Raw genomic sequence first — 17,676 nt, 5'->3', positions numbered from 1 at the left:
GCTCACAGACATATAAACACAAAGTGCCCGAAGGGGAAACAAAGAGGGGGGAATTCTAATCACCCTTTTCTCAAGAAAATATTTGAAAATCATTCACACTGGGGTATAAATGACTGATAACACCTACCCTCTATGATACAGTGGGGCAAAAATTTAAGCTAAAGAAATACCATTTTAAGGAGAAAATTCGGATCAAAGCCTGGGGATGGGAAGGGATTTGGAGAAAGGCACAGAGGTTTTTAGAACTCCAGTAATGAGGCTACCATAGCACAGTGAGTCCCAAGCTACGATTCTAGCCCCAGTCTCCCGAAAACTATCTCCCTGGGTGATACTAATCCAGCCAGATCTCTAAACCTCCCCTTCTTTAAAATGGGAGAAAGATAATATCACACGGGGAAAAAAATTCATTCTCCACTTAACTCACAGAGTTACTGTGAGGCTTAGATGAGATCACAGACATTAACAGCATGGTGCCAAGGCTTGGGGCATTTGGAAAATATGAGTATGATTTTTACTGTGATTTGTTTTCTGCCTCTGTATGAGATCAGCCCTCATTCCCCGTGCCTGTGACTGGATAGGTTAACAAAACCCAAAAATCAGCCTCTGGACTCAGGGAGTCCTTTCAATCCCCAGTAGTCAGTGATTCTCAAAGTAGGGAATTGACAGCTTCACCTGGGAACGTGTTAGAAATGCAGATTCTTCAGCTGAATCAGAAAATCTGGAGGTGGGGCCCAGCGATTTGAGTTGCAAAGAGCCCTCGGGGTGATTCCGTCGCATGCTCCAGTTTGGGGATCACTGGTCTAATTCCACCTTTCAGAGATGCAGTAAATCATCATTGCTAAAAGTATGAGGCTGGCCCCAAACTACCTGGTTTAGAATTCTAGCTCCATTTTGGTATTTGCTATGTGAACTCTCTGTGCCTCAATTTCCCCATTCACGAAATGAGGATGATAATAGTTTCTACTATATAGGGTTGTTGGGGAGATTAAATGAACTCACATAGGTAAAGTGCTCAGAACATTATTATTTGATTGCTAATGATGTTATCCATTGCAAAATTAAACGGAATTTGGTTTAGGAATTTCTCAACTTTCCTTGAGCTAATTAAAGATACCTCCCCCCACCCCCATGATCCTGCTCAGCAAGATGTGGGAACCACAGGTACAGAGGGACCGCAGTGAAACCTCTGTCACTGGGCAGACACAGAGTGCAAGATGTTACATGTCCTGAGTGCCTGAGTAAGGGCTCTGGGCCAGACTCTTGTCACCCTCCCAGCCACCGTTTGAGACAGGCATCACCATCTGCATTTTTATAGATGAAGCCGTCAGGGGAAGAAACATGTCCAGGTATGTCCAGGTCACATAATGCTGAACAGTGGCAGAGTCATAATTTAGACCCCGGTCTGGTCAAATCCAGGGCCAATGTTCTTTCCATAACACCAAGCTGCCCCACAGAGGTTAAGGGACACGGCTTCTTTGACCCTGGGACTGGATCTGCCTCTGAGCCTGAATTTCAGCTCAACCATCTCTACCATATGCCCTCAACATCCCCTCACACAGGAAGGGAGGAGGGAGGGACAGAGGGAGACCTGTCCAAAGAAAAGGAAGTTGACAGCAGTGTCAGGGCCCCAGCTGCAAATACTCCAAGGGCTGTCCTACTAGAGAGAAAACAGATTTATTGAAGTTGGCCCTGAAGAGGATTTCCAGGACTGAGAGGTAGAATTAGAGACACAGAAACAGATTTCAGCTCAAACACAGGAAGAAGTTCCTAAGCAAGAATCAGTGACCCTGGAGGGAGTGACCTTGAAGTATTTAGGGACTTCAGGTGGTAGAGCATGATTCAGGCACCAGATTTTGGATTAGTAGTGATGGCCATTTAGATTTCTCTCAAAGCTAAGAGTCCATGCAAGAGCCTGGGCAGGCACTGGCAAAGGCAGGCGAAACTCAGAGTACCAGGGACATGTCTGAACTTGGAAAACCAACTGGAGTCCTTCAGGCAGCCTTGCCTGGCTAGGCCTGGACAAAGTCTGAATTCCAGTTGGTGATACTGCCCTTTGTGGCCCCCCCACCCCCTCTACACACACACACACACACACACACACACACACACACACACACACACTGTGCTCTCGCTCTCTGAAGGCAAAAGATCATAGATGGCAGCACTAGGGCCATGCCCAGCTGCCTTGCTTGGAAGGGCCTTCTGCATGCCCCCTTCCTGGGTCAGGATTCATCAATAGGAGCCATTCTTCATTCCTGTGATTTCTCGGAGCCAGCTGTGGTAACCATGGCGACCCAGCCCAGGGGGCAGAGCTGCTAAAGCTAAGGCCTTGAGAGCTGCAGATTAAATTTCACCATTAGACATTCACTCCTTTGGACCATTATAATACGGGGCATAGGCACCCCTTTTGTGGCATCCCATGACCATTGGAGCCATCATTAATCAGTCACAGTATTTTTCCCACTGACTCTGGTTTTGTTCCATCATTCTGTTGAGGCAGCTCTTCAGGTAGCCTCTACCAATTAAAGTATAGTTGGCACAGGAGAAGAAAACCAGTTTCTAGCTTTGTTTTGGACCATGATGTTGTCCCTTGAGAGACTAAATCACAGAATATTGGAGATAATCTAACATTACCTCCTCGTTTTACAGACTGCAAAACAAAAGCTCAGATGAGTTTCTTGCCCCAGGTCTCATAGGAAATGCAAACAAACTAAGGAAAGAATACAATCCAAAACTTGCACAGGGCTTTACAGTTTGTAAAGCAATTTGACATCCACCCTTTAAGACTCATAGCATCCTGATAAGACAGTCATTGCTTTTATTCCCATCTGGCTGATGAGTCAGTGAGGCTCAGAGAAGTAAAGACAGTTGCCTGAGCTCACACAGCCAGGAAGTGGCCGAGATAGACCTGGGACAGTTGGACTCTAACTCCCTTGTTTATTCCCAGTCTGTGGGCCCCAGGCCCTGGAGGTCCAAGGAGTTACTACCATGGCCCTATGAAGGCACACTTATATAGTAAGCACTACAGACCAATAAAAAAGTCTCACAAATTAGTATGACCACATTCCAGATATGAATGCAGCTGTTATGATCAATAAGACACAAATCTTTAAACGTATTTTTGAATTCATGGTAGCTTTTTGTCCTTTTCCATATTTCTTAATCAATCAATCAATCAATACTAAAAGTACAAGTGTAAAGGAAAGGTCAGTGAAACCTTGACATTAAAAAGGGTTCCTTCGGGCTTCCCTGGTGGCGCAGTGGTTGAGAATCTGACTGCCAACGCAGGGGACACGGGTTCGAGCCCTGGTCTGGGAAGATCCCACGTGCCGCAGAGCAGCTGGGCCTGTGAGCCACAATTGCTGAGCCTGCGCTCCACAACAAGAGAGGCCGCGATAGTGAGAGGCCCGCGCACCGCGATGAAGAGTGGCCCCCGCTTGCCACAGCTAGAGAAAGCCCTCGCACAGAAATGAAGACCCAACACAGCCATAAATAAATAAATAAAAATAAAACAAATACTTTAAAAAAAAAAGGGTTCCTTCTGTCGTAGAGAACAGACTTGTGTTTGCCAAGGGGAGAGGTGAAGGAGGGATGGCCTGGGAGTTTGGGATTAGCAGATGCAAACAGTTATATATACAATGGATAAACAACAAGGTCCTACTGTATAGCACAGAGAACTATTCAGTATCTTCTGATAAACCATAATGGAAAAGAATATGAAAAAGAATATGTGTGTGTAACTCTCTCTCTCTCTCTATATATATATATAGATACGTATAGCTGAATCACTTTGCTATACAGCAGAAATTGACACAACACCGTAAATCGACTATATTTGAATAAGATAAATTTTTAAGAAAGGGGGTCCTTCTGTGAGGTGGCAGAATCCTGGCTCCTTTGATCTTTGATGTCCGAGAGAAGATGAAATTATATGTACTAACTACATGTTAACTGTGAAAAATAAAATACAATATTTTAATGAGCAAACCGAGTTACACTTCAAATATTTAATGAAATGACAAAAAATGCACAGAAAACCCTGGGGCTTTTCATTTCTAACTACTGATTTATTTACAGAAAGTGCAGAAGATGGAGAAACTCGTTAAACCACACCTGGGGAACGCAACAGTGAGCACAGTCAGACGATGTGACACTACAGAATAGGCCACTGGTTTGTTTTCTTGTGGACTACAAAAAACGAAACCAAAAATGATGGAGGGGGAATCTTAGGAGCCTGAAAACACCCATCAACAAATGGACTTTACTTGAATCCTGCTTTTTAAAAAATAAACTGTAAAAGAAGTTAGGATGATTATGAGACAACTGGAAATTTGAAAACTGGATAGTTGATGATTTAGGGATTATTATTAATGTTTCAGGGTACAAGAATGGCATCCCATTTTAGTTATGTAAGCAAAAAAAGAAGTCCTTACTGTTTAGAGCTATGTATTGAAATATTTAAGACTGAAACAATATGATGTTTGGGATTTGCTTCAAAACAAGATGAGAGTTGGGGAAGCAGGTTGGGATGGGCACGGGGCAGCACTGGGTTATGAGCAAATGGAGGTTCATCATTTTGTTCTGTTTTCTGTGAATATACCAAATTCTCCATAAGAAAAAATGAGGGCTAGTAGATGAAAACATAAAATTGGCAAAATAAGTTGTTGAAGCTGGGTGAGTCTACTTTTGTGTGTTTGAAAATTTCTACAATGTGAAGTTAATGAAAGAAGACAGGGGGTTCCTATGTTCAGAAAAGTTGAGGACCACTGCACTGTTACCTGAAACCCCTTGACACCTTAGTATATGAGCGGGCCCCTTTCAATGGACAGCTGTCTGGGCACAGCTTTTGATAAGAGGAATGGGATGGGAGAGAGTGGGGTTTGGAGAAGTCGGCCTGAGAGAGGCAAAGGAGGGCAAGGGCCAGGCGGGAGGGTCCTTGAGGGGCAGACAGGAAGGGCTTAAGGCTGACCTGCTGGCTAAAGGAAGTTGCACAAGCTCTGCTGCCTAATTCCAAAGAGGGCACGTAGCAGAAAGAGCACAGGATGTCGAGAGAGGAGACTGGGGTTCTATTCTGGACCCAATACCAAGACCCTGAGCAAGTCTGCAATCTCTCCAGTCTCTGGGCCCCAGGGTCCGCATCTGCAAAATGGGAATGATAGTCAGTGCCGTTCCGGCCACCTCCCACTGGGAATCGAATCAATAAGGACTGGCTAAGTTTGTAGCCCTTGCAAACGTGAGCTGTCCTGTTCACATCATGCTCAAAGTTTGCTTTTGCTCACCCACCTGCCCAATTAGCAGATCCAAAGAAAGCAGGGAGCCCCACAGGGCCCTTTGTGGGTGGCCAGCAAGGAGGGGCAAGGGTGGGACTGGGAAGTATTCGCTAGCATCCCTCCTCCAGGCAATCCCAGCTCAGCTCTACTCCCTGAACAAGCATCTCCCCTGGAACCTCAAATCTGCAAGCCTGCCCCTCTCCACCCAGTGGGGTAGAGGGAGGGGCTGGGGCAAGGTCTCCAACAGAGTCACTGGCACACAGTAGGGGCTCGTCCACACATACTGAGTGTCCGGCTGTACCTTGCCCGGCCGTGAAGGTGCTGGGAAGAGAGGGAGGTCAGGCTGGGCCCTGCCCTCAAGGTGCTCACAGCCCAGTGGGGAAGACAGAACATAGACAAGGATGTGCTTGCCAAGGGCTGAGGAGGCCTGGGTGAGGCTGGAGCAGAAGAGAAGCCTGTGGGCGGCACAGACCAGGAGCACCCACCCCACCCTGGGATGAAGTGATGCTTCACCAGAGCCTTGAAAAATGAGGAGACAGTGGTGGAGCAAAGTAGGACGGGGAAGGTGACTCTAAGAGGGGAGAGGCGCCTCGGTAAAGTCCCCGGGTAGGAGTGTCAGCACATTTGGGGAGCAGCCTGGAGCTTATGGGGCAGGCACCTACCAGGGCCGGTGAGGAAGTGGTGAGCAGTGAGGCCTCAGGCTAAGCAGGGCCCCGAATGACCCTCTGGGAGTCCATGCTCCTAATGAGAGGCGAGGGGATGCTTCTGTATCACTGCCACATGCCAGGCTTCTTCTAAGCACCTGACAGACTTGCATTATTTCACCAAATCCTGTCCACAACCCCAGGAGGTTTTACAGATGAGGAACCTCAGGCCCAGGGTATGGCATCTCTCCAGCTCACATAGCTGATAAGTGGTGGAACCTAGACTCCAGCCCAGGGTGCCAGGCTCCAGAATCCATGTTTTTAACCCAAACCTCTAGGTTTTATCCCACAGGTGATGAGGAGCTCCTGCAGGGTTCTGAACAAGAGAGGAGTGATTCAATAAATTCTCATGGTAGATGGGACTTCCCCAGCGGTCCAGTGGTTAGGACTCCACGTTTCTGCTGCAGGGGTCACAAGTTTGATCCCTGGTCAGGGAGCTAAGATCCTGCCAGCCGTGTGGCGTGGCCAAAAAAAAATTCTTGTGGTAGAAAGACTGACTCTGGGGCTCGTCTGCAGACCCAGGCCAAGTGGGAGAAAGGGGATGCAGCCCTGAACCCCAGGCTCGACTGGGTGACGGAGAGCACAGCCCAGCCCAGCTCAAAGCAGATGGCCAACAGGAGACACTCGGATTCCAAGCTCCCAGGCTGATCTGATTACATGAATCCAACCGCCACCCCACTTGCTAAGTGCTCATTTTATTTTTGTTACCTTGTTTATTCCTGTGAGGTAGTTAATATCTTCCCCATTTTACAGATGAGAAAACCGAGGCTGGGGGAGGCGAGGCAACCGGCTCAGGGACATGTCAGTAGCTCTAGGAAGTGTAGAGCCCTCTGCCTCCAGAGCCTTCTCTCACTATCACACCTCTCTGAGCCCCACTTATCTCTGTAAGGATCACTGTGAAGATTAAATTAGGTCATATTTTTTTCTAACGGTGGAAGTCAGGCATCTTCAGAAGCAATGCAGAAACACTTTGGGGGAAGGGAGGGGAGGCACTGAATTTTAGGCTTGCCTCTGCCATTAGGCCCTCTGTATCCCTCTGAGCAAGTTCCTTCCTCCGTCTGTGCCTCCGTTTCCCCACCTATACAATTTAGAGCTGACAGACATGACCCTTCCAGGTCAAAGCTCCGGGACTCAGAGGCGGGGTTAATCATATCCTGCAAGACTGCCCCAACTTCAGCCACCAGCAGGAGCAAAAGTCTCCAAATGGTTTTCATCTGGATAAGCCCCCAGCCCCAGCCCCCAAGAGTCCAGGCTGGGACAGTCAGGAGGAGCTACACTGCAAGGCCTGGAGCAGGACCTGGGGCCAGCCCCAGGTCTGCCCCGGCCCCTGGTACGACCTTGAGCAGTCTCCTTCCCTCCCTGGGCCGACTCCCTGTCTGGAACGAGGGGTTGGGCGGTGACGTGGAAGGCTCCTGCCAGCTCTGACATTTATTATTTCAGGATCCCTCAGTCTCTCGCTGTTTTCCTTCCTGCGCTGCTGGAGCCTGTGGCGGGCTGTGCGCCCCTTCAGTTGGGCCCCTGAAGCCGTCTCCCCAGCCCGGGAACCCGGCCAGCCCTGCCAGCTCAGCCTCAGCAGCTGCCCCTTGCAGCATGGTGGGAAGCGGGGAGGAAGAGGGGTTGCAGGAAGGGAGCCGCACCCTCTGTGTGTGCTGAGGCCTCCACAAACCCCAAGTTTCCTGGCTGGGATTTTCCTCGGGAGACTGCTCGGCGGTGATGAGCTAAGAGACCAAGAACTCTGCAGGAGGATCGCTGAAGATTCCCATCTGACCCCTGGCCCCAAGCCCTGAATTCCACCCAACCCTGGGGAGAACCAGCCTGCCCTCCTGGACACAGCAGCAGAGGGCCCCACGCCGCCCATCCTCTGGGTTCCCTTGTTGGCCTGGATGAATCCCTCCCTGCCCCAACTCGATAGTCATCATGAATCCCTTAAACCAGGGGTCCCCAATCCCCCGGGTCGCAGACCGGTACCGCACAGCAGGAGGTGAGCGGCGGGAGAGCCAGCGAAGCTTCATCTGCCACTCCCCGCTCCCCATCGCTCCCCATCACGCACATTACCGCCTGAACCATCCCCCGCTCCCCCTGTCCGTGGAAAAACTGTCTTCCACAAAACCGGTCCCTGGTGCCAAACAGGTTGGGGACCGCTGCCTTAAACCCCAGTCCTCCCCAACTCTGCAGTTTCCTCAACGTGCCACACTGTTTCCAGCCGCTAGACCTCTGCCAGGAAAGCCTTTTTCCCATTCTGCCTAGTAAACACTCCATCTTTCCCTTCTCAGCTTACAGGGCACCCCCTCCCCATCACGGCAAAACTGACTTTATGCCACCCTGTGCCCACTACAGCCTTCTATCAGAGTATTCGTGGCCCTTATTTACCACGTCTGAATCTCTATGGCGCTGAAAATGCTAAAAGGGCAAGGATTGGCTCATTTGCCTTTATAGCCACAGCACCCAGCACAGGGCCTGGCACATGAGTAGCAGTAAACGTTTGTGGAATGAATGAGTGAGTAAATGAATGAATAGATACTAGCAAGGCCTTGTGGGAACACAGAAAAGGCAGCAAGGGTTAAGAATTCAGGACATCACACTGTTCTGAGGTCCAAATTCTAGTTCCAGTACTCTTAGTTGTGTGACCTAGTTTCTCTGAGCCTCCATTTTCGCACCTGTCAAATGGGATAATAATAGCACTTATCTCATGAGACTGAATGTGATCGGGCATTTAAGTACCTAGCCCAGTGCCAGGTATACAGGGAGGGCTGCATGATACCCATCTTGCCCAGCAGACATCTCTGTATTCCCAGGCCCTGCGACACATCCCCAGGCTGCCAGGGGAATCAGCTGGGGTGCTTAAAAAAATAAGGGTTCCAGAGCCTCACTTCAGACCTGTTAAGTCAGAGTCCCTGAGTAGGAAGAAGAGGAGTGAGAGGTAAGGCACACAAGTGTGCTTTGAACTGCCCAGGTCCAAATCCTGGCTCTGCCACTTACTGCTAGCAGAGTTGCCCAATTTATCAAAAATAAATACAGGACATGCAGTTATATTTGAATTTCAGATAATCAGTGAATAGTTTTTAGTATAAGCATGTCCCATACCTTGCATGCACATCCTGTATGTTCTTTGGCAATCCTGTTTACTGGGTTATTTTATCTCTCTGTGCCTTTGATGGGGATTACATGAGTTAAAATGTATATGGGAAATGCTTACAACACTGCCTAGCGTGTTTGCTATTCCTATTTTTATTGCTTTAAAAGCAATCCAGACGATATGGAAGAAACTTGAAAATATTATGCTAACTGAAAGAAGCCAGACACAAAAGTCCACATATTGTAGGATTTCACTGACATGAAATGTCCAGAATAGGCAAATCCATAGAGACTGAAAGTTGCCAGAGGCTGGGGAAGTGACAGTGGGGAGTGACTTCTAATGAGCACAGTATTTCTTTTTGGGCTGATGGAAATGTTCTAGAATTAGTGGTAATGATTGCACAATACTGTGAATAAAGACTGCCGAACTGTACACTTTAAAATGGTTAAAATGGTACATTTTATGTAATATGAATTTTGTCTCTATTTAAAAAAATCTACCTAAAAGCAACCCAGGGGGTTGTAACGTGTAGCCAGGACCGAGAATGGGGTAGGCTCTCAATGAATGTTTGATGAAGAAATGAATGGATGGGAGAGAGGAGAGAGCAAAGGGCAGAGCAGAGGGGAGAACCTGCCTTATCCAGACCTAGGCTCAGCTATTCATTCCCGGACACCCATAAGGTACACAGATTTCTCTTTTTACTCTGGTGCCAGGACTGCACAATTTTAGTGCGTACTCACAGTAATTACCTCATCCCTGTTGCAATTATCCTCCCCTTTTCTCTGTGGTTCCTAATCTATTTAACCATCCTATATACAGGTGTACTTGTGTTTTTAGTAAAAGAGAATTAAATAAAATTAAGTATCTGTTAGGCGCCAGGTAGATGCTAGATGCTTTAGATGTAATCACCTCAAACAACCCCATAAGATAGTTATTATCACCCTGATTTGCAGATGGGGAAACCGAGGTTCAGAAAATTCAAGTCATGTGCCCGAGGTCACACAACCAATAGGAATTCAAACCCAGGTCTGCCTGACTTCACTTACGGGACAGTCTCCACAGATCTCAGCCACACCCCTCTATGCTGTGGGCTGTCAATCATCTTTTTTTTTTTTTTAATTTATTTATTTATTTATTTATTTTTGGCTGTGTTGGGTCTTCGTTTCTGTGCGCAGGCTTTCTCTAGTTGCGGCGAGTGGGGGCTACTCTTCACCGCGGTGTGCGGGCTTCTCATTGTCGTGGCTTCTCTCGTTGTGGAGCACAGGCTCTAGACGCGCAGGCTCAGTAGCTGTGGCTCACGGGCTTAGTTGCTCCGTGGCATGTGGGATCTTCCCAGACCAGGGCTCGAACCCGTGTCCCCTGCATTGGCAGGCAGATTCTTAACCACTGCGCCACCAGGGAAGCCCTGTCAATCATCTTTTCATGGGTGTGAGTCTTTCTTCCCAGATGGGGACCTTGTCTTGTCATCTCCATCCCCTCAGAACCTACCATCTCGCCTTCGTACACAGCAGGTGTTCAATAAATAGTGTTTAATGAATAACTAACCTTAAGGGGGCATGCAATAGCTCACCACAGTAGTTTTCACTCTGACTGCTCATCAGTTGCCCAGGAACCTTCTAACTGTTCCCTTGCCCAGGCCTCACCCTTGGGAGATTCTGATTTGTAGGTCTGCGTGGAGCCAACAGCATCTGAAGTTCTTAAAAGCTCGGTCACGGTCAAAACCCAGCCCAGTCAGAAAACCTTTAGCAGCTGTTCCCAGCTCAGCCTCCTGTACCCTTCACAGTGAGGCCCACTCTCTGACCCCAGTGATGCCCACTCACAAAGTTCCCAGGACAAAGGGGGCCCAGGGCCCTGCCCCAGACTCTGGGGATCTCATTGTGCCTCCGTGGGCTTCACTGCCTCATGTACTCTGGGCCCATCAAAGGGACTTTCTAGCAGAGATGTCTGAGGACTATACTACCAAATTGCTTTTGAGGAAAGCATTTTCCTTCTGCTCTGACCTAAAGCTCCAGTTTCTGACCCCAAATATGCCTGTGTCACCTCGGTGGCCAGAACAGCTGAATACCAGGCAAGGAAGTTGGGCTCAAAGACGGCCATTTGGGGAGGTGAGGAGCCTTTGTGAGACTGGGCTTGAGGCTGACGCTCCAGGAGAACCCTGTGTCCTTGTGCAGAGGCAGCCTGGAATGGGAAGAGGCTAGGCTCAGATGGAGCTGGGTTCTAAGTCTGGCCTGGAAAACCCTCTTGGCCCAGGTCCCTGGCCACCATCCCATGTCTCTACTTCCCTTCTCAGGAAAAATTCTCATCTGCCTCCTCCTCAAAGCCAGTCCAGGCCAGTGTGGAGGGGAAAATAGCACTAAATCTGTTTTTTTTTTTTCCCCCTAAATCAGTTTTCAAGGTCATCAATGACCTCCGTGTTGCTGACGTCAGGGGTCGTGTCTCTGTCATTTTCTTATGTGACCTCTGGACACCTAGGCAGCATCTGACAAAGCTGAGCGTGGCTCCCTCATCGAAACATTCCTCCCCTGGCTTCTGAGGCACGGACCTCTCTTGATTTCCTTCCTTCCTCATTGGCAGCTCCTTCTCAGTCTCCTTCATTAACTACTCTTCCCATCCTAATCTCTCGATCCTGAGCTCCCCAGAGCTTGGGCCCAGGTCCTCTTCATTCCTTTCCTTGGGTGATTTTATCCACTCCCACTTCTTTAAAACCAGCTAATGTACTATACGCATTATGTGGTTCATGGACCACGTGCATGAGCAACTCTTGGGGGTGCTGGTTAAGATGCAGATTCCCAGACACCCTCCTGCAGGCTGGTGAACCTGCCAAGGACATTTGTCATTTTTTAAAATTAATTAATTAAATTAATTATTATTAATTAAATAACAATTAATTTATAATTAATTATAAATCATTTATTTATCTTTGGCTGCATTGGGTCTTCGTTGTTGAGCGTGGGCTTTTCTCTAGTTGCGGTGAGTAGGGGCTACTCTTCGTTGCGGTGCGTGGGCTTCTCATTGAGGTAGCTTTTCTTGTTGCGGAGCACGGCCTCTAGGTGTGCGGGCTTCAGTAGTTGTGGCTTGCAGGCTCTAGAGCACAGACTCAGTAGTTGTGGCGCACGGGCTTAGTTGCTCCGCAGCATGTGGGATCTTCCCGGACCGGAGCTTGAACCCGTGTCCCCTGCATTGGCAGGCAGGTTCTTAACCACTGTGCCACCATGGAAGTCCCGGACACTTGTCATTTTTGCCAGACTGGTATCTGAACCTCTCTCTTACATCTGGGAAACTACTTGCTGCACAAGTCTCAGCAGAGCTTGCCTCCTACAAAAGCTGACGAGACCAAATGCATGCTTTTCCAGACTCCTTTGCAGCTAGGGTACAGGTAAGTATGAGCTAGCCTTGGCCAATCAGAGGCACTCACTACAGACTTTGAATCAGGAGCAGAGAGAGTGGAAGAGCATTCTTATACTGATGGCAACAGCAGTGAAGGTGCCCAGTCCCCAGGGGACAGTGGTGGTATATGCTGTGGCATTTAGTGCGAGGCAGTAGTGTCCTCGCCAGACTGGCTCAGTGGAGTGATTTTGGCTGAGATCCCCCCTGCTGCCTTGCCCCAGTTCTCTAGCTTCCCAGAAATCCTGTGAACTACTGAACATTCCCTTTCAGGGCACTCCTCTTCTGTCTAAATCGGCTCAGGTTGGTTTCTGTTACTTGCAATAAGAAGCCTAAGTAAGAAACAGCTACTGAATTGGACTCTCTGGGAATGATGCCAGGTGATTCTTACACAGATCCAAGTTTGAAACCCACTATCTCAATGCTGACAACTCTCAAATGTGTATCTCCAGCCCACCCACTCCTTTGACCTCCAAACTCATATATCTAAATGTCTTCTTGATTTCTCCCCTTGTATGTCTCAAAGACCTGTAAGATGTAAAAACAGAATTCTTGACTCTCCTCCAAACCTGTTCCTCTCCCAGATTTCCCCTTCCTAGGAAGGGGCAATGGCATTCTTCCATTAGGAATTTGGGAACCATTCTTGACCACTCCCCACATGCACCCCATCAACAAATCTTGATGCTACTACTTATAAAATACTTCTAGAATCTGTCCACTTCCCCACCAACCACGGCCCTATCCACAGCACCATCGTCTCTTCCATGGACAACTGCCAACAGCCTCCTTGGGTCCTCTCCTGCCCCCTCCAATCTCATCTCCACACAGCAGCTTATATGACTGTCCTAAAATATAAACTGGATCATGTTGCTTGCCTGCAAAATAAATAAAATCCAAACTTGCCACTAGGGCCTACAAACTTGAATATGATCTGGCTCCAGCCTACCTTCCCAAACTCATCTGTTGTCACTCTTCCATTTGCCATCGCTATGTTTCTGCTCCTCTGGCCTCCTTTCAGTGTCACAAATACTTTAGGTTCTTTACTGACTCAGGGCCTTTGCCTAAGATGTTCCCTCCAACTGGAGCACCCTCACACCATTATTCTCTATTAATGCTCCTTCTCAGGTTTCTTCTTTTCTTTATTTGTTACTCCCATCGATATTTTCCGAGCTCCTACTATGGTGCTGTGGTAAATACCAGGGATAAAATGGTGAGATAGGTTATTTTCTCATGGAAGTCAAAATCTAGTGAGAAATCAGATTTTAACAAAGTAATTATGCAAATAAATGTAAAATTTATCTAGGATGTGTGCTGCAAAGGAGAGAGACACACGGTGCTATTAGGGAGAACTGAGCTATAGAGTAAATGTGGAAAGACAAGTTCGGAGTCCAGTGCAGTGTTCCAGGGGAGAGGTGACGATGGGGACTAGGGTAGCGATGTAGAGAAGTAGAGGGACGGCAGAGATGTTTAGAAGGTAACACTGATGACCCTTGGTGATGAAGGGAGCATGTGGAGCTTTTGGCTTGCTTACCAGAAGAGAGGGAGGGACCACTCTCTGAGAAGGGAACACCAGAATGGCCAGCCTGGGGGGGAAGTCATGAATGTGGCTTTGACGTGTCCAAATGAAACAGCTGAGTGAGCAGTTGGACATGAGGGTCTGGGCTAAAGGTACAAATGTGTGAGTCACCTGAAGATGGAAGAGGACTGAACCCATGGGTGTGGATGAGATTGCCTGGGGAGAGAGGCTAGCATGCCAAGAGATGAGGACCCAGGACCAAACCTCAAGGCAGGCCTGGACAGGGAGAATGAGCCTTCATGACATTTATTACACGTGCAATTACTGACTTGTTTGTTTACCTGTTTACTGCCTGTCTTCCCCAGAAGACTGTAAGCTCAGTAGAGCAGGGACTGCGTCTCTTAACAAGTAATGTGTCTACCCAGTGCCTAATACAGGGCCTGGCATGGAGCAGTTCCCATGCATGATGCTGGCCACTGTGTCCCTCAGCAGGGCCGGCCTCATCCATTCCTTAGATAACATGGTCTCCACTGGTCTCCACTGTCCAGCAAAAAGCCCAAATGCCTAAATGACATTCAAGGCCCTCCAAGTCATGCTGTACCCTCTGAGCTCTCCAATCCATCTATTTAATTCCACTACACCTGAGCTTTCCAAACTGGGGTTCCTTTACACCTGGATAACCAGAGGCACAAAACAGGATGAACACAGTGCCTCTCCCTGGAGCCTAGATTGTGCCAAATGAAGAGAAATGGCCATGGACACATGGGGGTGCGGGTGGGGACTTTCCAGGCCCTGCTCCTCTTCTCCGAGAAGTGTCCCCTCCCACAATGTAGGTCTCTGTGGCCATGTTTCCCTGCCTGAGTCAATCCCTCCATGACCTATGCTGATGAAACCAGGGGTGGGGACCCAGCTTCTGGAACCAATCCAGAAGCTAGGCTGGGCCATCAACGTCTCTGCCAGGAACTTGGACGCAAGACTGGCTTGGTTGCCTTTAGATGCTGGACCAGTGAGGTCACGTGAATGTGGGGGCTGAAGATGCCTGACTTCCCCAGAAGACTGTGTGATGCCCTTTGGGGCCTGTGTGATGACAAGTGAGCAAAAGCACTGTTTAGCTGTGCAGAAAGAAACAAGAGGCAAGAGACAGAGGGAATGAGGAAGCAGCTGCCTTTGTTCCTGATGACTTTCCAGATTCAAATGAGGCCCTGGTGAGGCCCGGGTGAGGTCTACTTTGACTTATACTGTTCTTCAGTCCCATGAGGCACCTCTAGATCCTTAAAACAAATTTCCCTTCAACATAAGCTTTAGAGGGTTTCTGTTTCTTGCAGGCAAAAAAATCTCTAAGACTACATAATTTTTATTATTTTTTGCAAAATAAAAATGTTATTATTTTGGTAAAACAAACATCGACACATGATGAAGCAGAATAGAAAATTCACAAGAATATTAAGAATTAAGAATGAAATCCTTTCTAAAATAAGATTCAAAGACACTAAAGTCACAAAGGAAAAGATAAATTTGACTCCAATGAAACTTAAAACTATGCATTATAAGACATGATACCGACTTAGGCAAACATTCCTCTTAACCACCACCCCTTTATTGATAATACATTTTCTCTGAGGACAGATATTGGGAAGCATGCACATTTCCATAGCAGTTACCTCTGGGGAGAGTACAGGAATCGTGAGACATGGTCAGAAGTGACTTTAGTCTTTTCTGTTATATATTTTAGATTTTTAATTAAAAATTAGTATGTCTTTTGTTCAATTAAAACTTCATTAAATCTCAAAAAATATATATAAAACACAAGCCCTTGAAGATCCCCTGTTTGTGGTGGACTGCTTCATCCAAGACCCACTGGGAGATTTAAGTTCACCAGTAGTTTGAGACACATGACATAGTATGAATTCTCAGCACTGTCACAGTGGCTTACTTGGTTCCTGAATATGCTTTCTTCCCATCTGTCTCCAAATTCACTCACCTGTCCTCTCCACTTAATGGAGTTCTTCCATCCTTCAAGACCCATCTGGAAGTGTCACCTCCTCCAGGAAGCTCTCCCTGACTGCATCAGTCCTCACTGCTCTCTCTCTCTCTCTCCCTCGCTCCACTGGCCTCTTATGGCACTAACCATACCTTCTCTGTGTACTCTGGACAGACTCCTGGGGTTCCACTTACCTCGCTAAGACAGGCTACTTCTCCCCAACCAGCCAGCAAAGCTAAGCAGCATCTTTATGTTCTTGGTGCCTAGCAGAGAAATGCCATGGAGAACTGACATAGCACAGCCCTTAAAGTCAGACAAAGCCACTACGTGGCACAAGGCAACTGCCTTAACTTCCCTGGGCCCATTTTCACCTGTGTTATTGTGAATATCAATGAGATGATGGATGTAAAGGGCCCAGGACAGGAAGATGACGGTTGACAGAATGATTATCTGTCTTAATACTCCCTCACATTTGAGCAGCTTTTAATTAAAAACAAAAAACATTTAACAACCCAGAGAGGTAAGCAAGGAAGGTGAAATAGGGTGAAATTTTAAGGGTGAAATAACTAAGGTTCAGAGAAATTACATAGGGACGTTAGAAGGAAAGAGAATAGGACCAGGGGTTAGAACATTTGGGTAGAAATGCCAGTTCTTCCACTATCCAGCTGTGGGAGCTTAGATAAGTCTGTAGCACTCTCTGGACATCAGTTTCCCTGTCTTAAATGAGAGAGTTCCTAGGTGATCTCTATCTTAAAGGGTCCCTCAGCACTGACATTCTAGCTTCCTGTAACCTGCCCAGGGTCCTTCCTAGCAGGACTGCAAAAAAAGACCGCAAGTCCCAGGACAGAGTCCCTAGTTACTCCCAGGAAACCAGCTGGGACTGGAACACTTGCTTTGAGAATCAGTCAAATTTTGATTCTGCCAAATGGAGCTTCAAGCCTGGGGGTTAGTCATGCCCAGAACTGAGATCGGGGTAATGACAGCATCAAACTACATGTAAATATAAACACAAATGCAAAGCCAAACAGGAAACCTCAGGAAAGTCCAATCCAAAGGTCAGATTCTAACTTTTGAGGCACTGAAATGCTGAAGAGCAAAACTGTATTTGGGTGTCAGAAACCTTTCTATTGCAAAAATGAACCTTTGCGCGCACCAAACTAAAGTCCCAAAGGCAAAGGAGACTGGGTTTTGTCTGGCTTAACCTGGGGTAAAGTTGAGCCCTGACGGGAGTCTGCTATGGCCTCCAGATCCATCCTAAGGGCTCTCTCCCCCAGGCACGCACAAGTGCTTACACACACGAAGCCAGGCAAGGCCAGATGCACGGGCATAAATGGGCATTTCTGTCCCTGGAGAAGGGTCCATAGTACAGCCCTTTCTCCTGATCCTGCGCTAACATTTTAATGAACAACCCAGAGAAGAGTGTGAACTGTGAAAGCCCTAAGGATGCTGATCGTACTGACCTCTTCTAGGTCACAAAATGAAGACAAACCTCAGGTAGCTCTCTGTCCTCAGGATGAGGCTCTGAGGCAGTTTCCCTGTGAGCCTCCAGTAAAATACAATCTACATTCATAGGCGGTGGACTCTAAGCTACTGGTTCTGCCCAAGGAAGGAAGCCAAAGCTTCTTATTTTAATTAAAACCTGTACCCCCACTATATGCAAAGCACTAGGCTAGGCTCTGTGAGAGAAATGAGGACAAAAAAGACCCAGTCCCTGTCTAAAGAGGTCTGTCAATTAACCCCATAAT

The 17,676-nt window shown here is 47.7% G+C and overlaps 1 protein-coding gene across 5 annotated transcripts in view; it reads right to left on the bottom strand.

The window, feature by feature from the left end:
• ASAP3 (ArfGAP with SH3 domain, ankyrin repeat and PH domain 3) overlaps positions 1–17,676 on the bottom strand; it is a 138,223-nt gene that overhangs the window by 27,947 nt on the left and 92,600 nt on the right. Inside the window, exon 1 of one of the 5 annotated variants that reach the window (XM_082451320.1) lies at positions 16,126–16,146. The exons of the other annotated variants lie outside the window; for them this stretch is intronic. The gene's annotated coding sequence lies outside the window, so the exon portion shown is untranslated. Of the gene's footprint in view, positions 1–16,125; positions 16,147–17,676 lie in introns of those variants that run through there. 5 annotated transcript variants of the gene reach the window in all.

The sequence above is a fragment of the Balaenoptera physalus genome (assembly GCF_965194825.1).
Source record: "Balaenoptera physalus genome assembly, chromosome: 1".
Classification (NCBI taxonomy): Eukaryota; Metazoa; Chordata; class Mammalia; order Artiodactyla; family Balaenopteridae; genus Balaenoptera; species Balaenoptera physalus.
The sequence above is the reverse complement of the archived record's forward strand: the minus strand, read 5'-3'. Positions and strand labels throughout refer to the sequence as shown.